Source organism: Trachurus trachurus (assembly GCF_905171665.1).
Source record: "Trachurus trachurus genome assembly, chromosome: 10".
Taxonomy (NCBI): Eukaryota; Metazoa; Chordata; class Actinopteri; order Carangiformes; family Carangidae; genus Trachurus; species Trachurus trachurus.
Genome location: NC_139894.1, coordinates 20,653,326 through 20,659,786, shown reverse-complemented (window position 1 = coordinate 20,659,786; position 6,461 = coordinate 20,653,326).

The following is a 6,461-nucleotide window of genomic DNA, read 5'->3' as shown; positions in this document are numbered from 1 at the left end:
TTTGCCAAAATGTTGAACTATCCCTTTAAAATCACATTGTGTACTATTATAGGCTATAGAAATGTAAAACACCAGTTACAATAACAATATCACATAGGTGGATCTTTTTCCCTTAATGCTAGCTCTTTGTATTGTTTCCATGCCAAGCTATGGGCAATACGATGATGCAGTGGTTACCGTTGCCCCACAGCAACAAGGTCTCGGTTCAGATGTTGGGCCTTCAACCTCCTCTGGTCACTTTGACTTTCTCCCACAGTTCAAAGACATGCAGGGTAATTGGCAATTAATAGATGTGAATGTTACCCTTTTTACACCAAAACTACTGGATATAAGCAGATTTTGGAAATGTGCGCACACCTGCTAAAATGGTGATTAACACCTTTTGCACTGCCAGCTGAGTTTGCCTTCCTGTCCAGACTGAGGACACACAGCAATGTCATCTCCTACACTTTCAGAGCACAGACACAGGGGAGGAAGAGTGAGTTGCTGAGCAGACTCTCATCCTCGGTGTGGAAGCACCGTGTTGGAGCCTCTGTGTGAGATGCTTGGTCATTGTGTGTTTTTAAACTTATTTCAAGGCTGCGCTCACTCGTGGAAAAGAACCAGAAAAAATTTAGCCTGTTAACTTGGGTTTTGTACTGATGATTGCAACTGGAGCTGATCTACTGCATCAACATGAGTACGAATGCTTTGATTGCACAAAAGCCTGTGATGTTAGCACGTTGTTGTGGGTTTCTAGACCAGTGGAAAAGTGGCTTACTGTCAGCCCATTGATGCATGCATACACACGTGAGAGCGTCGTCATTCTTCTCGTCCAACTCTAATTATGAATACATATTTTCCAAAATGCCAAACTACACATTTGCTAAACCACAATGTAACATATCACGGTTGTAGACCGAGGTTGACAACTCAGATCAAAGAACAGCTCCACAGACATTATGGTGCTGACTCTGACAACTACCTATTATTTATGTCCTTAACTGATTTGCATTTTCTTCTCTTTTCTTCATGTTTACCTGAACTAAGACTGCAGCCATCACCACTCTCCCTACTCTTTTGCCTTTGGACACACACGCACACACGCACACACACACACGCACACACACACACACACACACACACACACACACACACACACACACACACACACACACACACACACACACACACACACAAACAGGAGCTGTCATCCTCCTCTCTAGTTATTGCTGGAGCCTGTGACCCACAGATGCGAGTGCAGGGGCCTCGAGTGACAGACGAATGCTCCTCAGCCCTGAGAACAATTAGCACAGCTAGGACTGGAGACGAAGGGAGGGAGAGCGGGACAGGGAGAGAGGGAGAGAGAGAGGGGCTGTCATATGGAAGCAGCTCACTGAAGAGAGACGAGAGGTTGTGACCCTACTCCAGCGCACTTGTGTTCAGTCACCAGATGCTCCACACTACAAGACTTATTGACAAAGACAGAGCGACACACAGACAGCGACAAACAGAGCCAGAGTCCAGTTCTCACTTCTAATTTCATGGTGTTCATGTAGACTCTGGCTTCTCCTCGCCCTCGATAGCTGGTAGAGTAATTCCAGAGGGTCTTGGAGGCAAACTCAGCTGAAATCCACCCATGTTGGTCTCCCAGCACAGTCCGTCTAATTGCGGATCATTAGACAGACACACACTGAGCCCTACCCCCATGAATAATTGCAACGTTATCACAATACACAATGCATCAAAGCACTGATAAGCGAGTAGTAGATCGTTTGACCTCTCACACCTTGACCGCAAATACATGGCGCATTACATTGTTTTGAGAAAAATCAGAGCATGTCTTTTTCTTTCTCTCTCTCTCTCTCTCCCCACCCCACTGCCAAACAAAATATGTGCTGTGAATTCCTGGCATGACTTCACAGGCACACGTCCTTGTTTTTCTGTGCTCTTTGTGGATAATATATGTTGGTGGTGGCGGCAGGGGTGCTGCTGGTGGAGGGAGGGTTCACGTGTATGTTTGTGAGCAGGTGTGTTGTAGACTGGTGCATCCTTAGATTGTCTGTTCCCTTTCTTCTGTCACATGTTCGGTGTTAATCTTTTCTCCTTTTTTTTCATGTGACATTTCTGTCATTAATCAATTTTATGCTGTTTTTCATTAATTTCATTTATCACTATCAAGATTGCGTTAGAGATTTTTTTTTTTTTTTTTTTGGCATTAAGAATCTTTTCCTTTCCAGATAATAACTTCAACCAGGAGGAGCTCCGGTGGTAATGGGGTTATAGCATTTAACAGAGTAGGGTTATTTATGTTGAAGTTAACTGCTGAAAACATTCATTTCACAAATAGCACCAAAGCAAGTCTGCAGGAAACATGCTCAACTTTAGAGTCTGTCTGCCTTTCACAGACATTTTATGATGTTTTTTTTATGGCCTATGACATAAACAGCACATGGCATCTTAAAATATGCTAAAGTGTTTGTCCCAAAGCATAACAATAAAACAGAGGAATGGGAAACAGACTTTGGATGACTCACAGTGAAAGAACTTGTCCAGGAAAACTGGACACAGCATTTTAAAGGAAGATTTTATATCCATTTCCTGTAAGATCAGTCCATTTCAATCGATGTCCCAAGCAACTGCTACAGTACAGCTCAGTTTAACAAGAAGGTGACGTTTGGATAACAGCTTCAGCTACAGTTTGGGTGGGTTTCATTTCTCTGGTTTGTAGAGTTTAACTTCACTGTATCCTCACGACAGGTGACTGCACTTAACATATTCCACATCTGGCCAGGATGCAACCTGACCACCTGGCTCTTAAAGGCCTAAAAGACACACACACATACAGATACAGATACAGATACAGATACACACTATAAAACATTAGACAGAAATATAAAGTGAAAAAATAGTGGAATCCACTCAATGTAAATACATAAGTTCTCTTAACATTTACAGTCAATGCTCACATCGAAAAACTCTGCTTTAATATAGTACATGATCTGTACCTCCTACATCTTGCTGTTCTGTCTTTTGATAGTGATGAGACTACTTACCATGATGAGGATTATATTTCACCCACTCCCCATGCACCCTTGCAGTTTATTTGATACACAGTATCTTCCTGCCTTAAGATATAAATGAAAGCAACACGTGTCATGTCAGTGTGATTGAGTAGCTGACTCCAGGGCCTCAGCTCCATCACTGGTTTTACATTTAACTGACCTATGAGAAGGCATTAAACCAATTATTTATGTTGAGCAGGTAACTCACAGGAAGCAAGAAAACATATGTGTTTAAGATCAGGCAGCTGACAGTGTTTTACAGTGCACATCCTCCATCCACAGCTGCTACTGGCCAACACACACACACACACACACACACACACACACACACACACACACACACACACACACACACACACACACACACACACACACACACACACACACACACACACACCAGGTTTCACTGACCTCTCAGAACAGGACAAAGCCACACCCCTTAGTTTAACAGGAGTAATAAAACACACACAAACATGTGCTTTTTTACGGAGCAGCAAATACTCAGGTGTTATTCTCTCCACCGGTAAAAGCTTTTGGGGAGTGATCATCATTTTGGACAAATTTGCATTAAATTGTTTCAATGTTTTCTGGTTCTGGTTCTGGTTTCCGTTCAGCAGAGGTCAAGATCGGGGTGACCCCTCCTCAAGTCTGAGTGTGGGTTTGGCCTGCTGTGTTGGCTCGGTCCGTCCTGTCTGGCAAGTCCACAGCCTCCGTCAGACACACGCAGACACACACACACAAACACAGCGATATTTCATGTGTTCATTTCTGGAGCTTTACAACTTGAATCCACAACCATGGAACCCTAAGAAGTATGCTGAGAGCGTGTCAGGAGGAGTTGGCTGAACATCACACAGGCAACTGGCCTAGTAGTCGTGCACATACACATACACACTCACTTTAAGACACAGCAGTGGGAATTTCAGAAGGGATGGATTTTTTTTTTTTAAAGAAAGAAGAGGCGGGGGGAGCGGGAATAAAAGAGGATATCGAGAAGGAAGAAAACAAGCAGGAACAAGGGAGGAGAGATAGAGAGTCTACATCTGCAAAGGACTTTACAGGCTCTGCAATCATGCTGCCACGTCAACATGAGACGGAAAGCTCGGCAACACCGGGTGAAGTTGAGAGGAATCTGTCCTCTCTTTCTCTCACTCTCTCAACCTCCCTCCTCTTTAATGTCGGCTCACACACAAAACAAACACACATTTGGACAGCTGTTCCCGCAATGATATTCCATTTAAAGCAGGAAACAGTTCATGACCTCGAGAGGGAAAATCGCCACTTGGACAGCCTTTGATATTCTCTTCCAACTTCCTAACTCTCATTTTAAACACATTAACTCGGACGAATTAAGGCAACATGTTTTTAAAGCTCCTTGTTTCCACATGTGCATAATCAGGCAGGGATTATATTTACTGTCACAGTCCATTTCAGGGTAATAACAGAAAGCCCTGCGGCTCTTTGCACATAGCTTCTGCTGCATTAACAGGCATCATTGACTTAATATACAGAGGTGTGTCCATGTGCTAAAAACTGAATCTACTGAAATATGTCTTTTGTTCTGCAGATCACTTCACATTGCTTTTTCTTGTTGTCTTTCCACCTGTTTACATTTTGTCTTCGCTCTTGCATGAGTTTCTTAACTTTCTCATCATGTGCTGTGGCATCATGAAGGAGAGATGGTGGCTCACATCGCCGCTGGTCTTTTACAGTAACTGGGACTAATTTCATGGACACAGCTGCTATGTTTTGGAGAAATAAAAATAAAAACGTCCCTTTCCGGTACCAGCCCAACAGTCTGAAGGAAACGTTGACAATCAACAAACCCGGCAAACAGACTTGAGTGAATATACCACATTGATTAAAGACAAGTTGTGCAGCGTTCCCAGCAGCACTTTGTTGTTTCATGGCAGGCTGAGCATGATGAAGGGAGACAAGTTAACAGAGTGTTGAACTGTAAAGCAAACTCTGCATTTCAACTCCAAGACTGCAAGTGATGATCATTTCCATTATTGATTAGCCCCCCTGCTGTCTTAAAATATGAACTGTTCATGGGTTGAACAGCCAAGGAGACTAAACCCATGAAAAAACACTGGAGAAGCGCAGCGTTTAAAAACACTCCCTGAAAAGACCCGGCCATTGATGCAATGAGGTGAATCATTGTTTTTACAAAAGCTGTTCACCAGCAGGCTACGCAGATTGTCTTTAGGCTATTTTTAGACCAGGCATTTATACAAAACATTCACCGATTCATTAGTTAGCGTTGATACAGGGTTTCCAACAGATTTAAAGCACAGTAAACAAAACACACACTCAGAGACAATAAATAAATAAATAAATAATAAAAATACACATGAATTACAAAGACAAATCTTGTATGTTTTGTTGTAACAATGAGTGGTGTACACTGAATAAATGCTCTCTACATTGTGAAGTAGTTAAACACAGTTATTTCATTTTAGATGAGATTAATGTGTTGAATAAATTGTTGTCAAATTGAAAAACCCCGATTTGCTTGATTGTCATAGCAACTGTTGATCGATTTTCTGTCTGTTCAATTAGTGATGACACTTGACACTTGATGAAGCACTAGTCAACAATGAAATTAACTTTATCTCCGGTTATTAGCGTAAAGGCTACATTGTGGATACATCAGCTCTCTTCATTAATCGGAGTTTCTAGCTGGTATTTCAATAACAGAAATATGTTTATTTACACCACTCAGGACAAGTGTTGTATCTCTATTGTAATGACATCTGATAAAGCCTTGGAGTATAATTATTATGCTCCTATAGTGTTTAGACTAAACTTTCCGGTTCTACTTCCTGTCTCGCTCTGTTCTTGTTTGCTCTAAATTAGCTCCAGCTGATGTTATGAGCACTGGGTGACTGGTTCAGGCCCTGGCATCACAACTTCCTCAGTGGAATGGATCAGTTCTCAGTTCTCAGTGCCTTGTCCAGGAGGTGATCCTTTGGCTCCACCATGTGCGCACATACGATAACACACAAACTGTCAGCTCCAGGCTATTGTAGGATTAAATGTTAATGTTAAAACTTCATTGATCCCCAATGAGATATTCTCTTTTCATTTGCTGTGCTGGAGGAAAATCAAAGGTCAGGCTCGGCTTCAAAACAGCACCCGTGGTGCTGATTATGGTTCACTGTCTTACTAAAGGACACTTCAGTGGTGAGTGTATTTACTGACAGAGGATTCAACCAGCAGTGCTTAACTAACTGGTTAAGAAACAGGTGTGAAACAAGAGTGTGCAGATTTTATTTTCAAACACTCACACTCATATTCACAAAGTTAAAGAACCTGCTGTGAAATCTGAAAAAGTGCATACTCTTGGGCCTCATAATCCAGCCTCTGCCAGCTGTTTGACACACTTGCAGCCTCAACATCAAGCAAACGATGTCC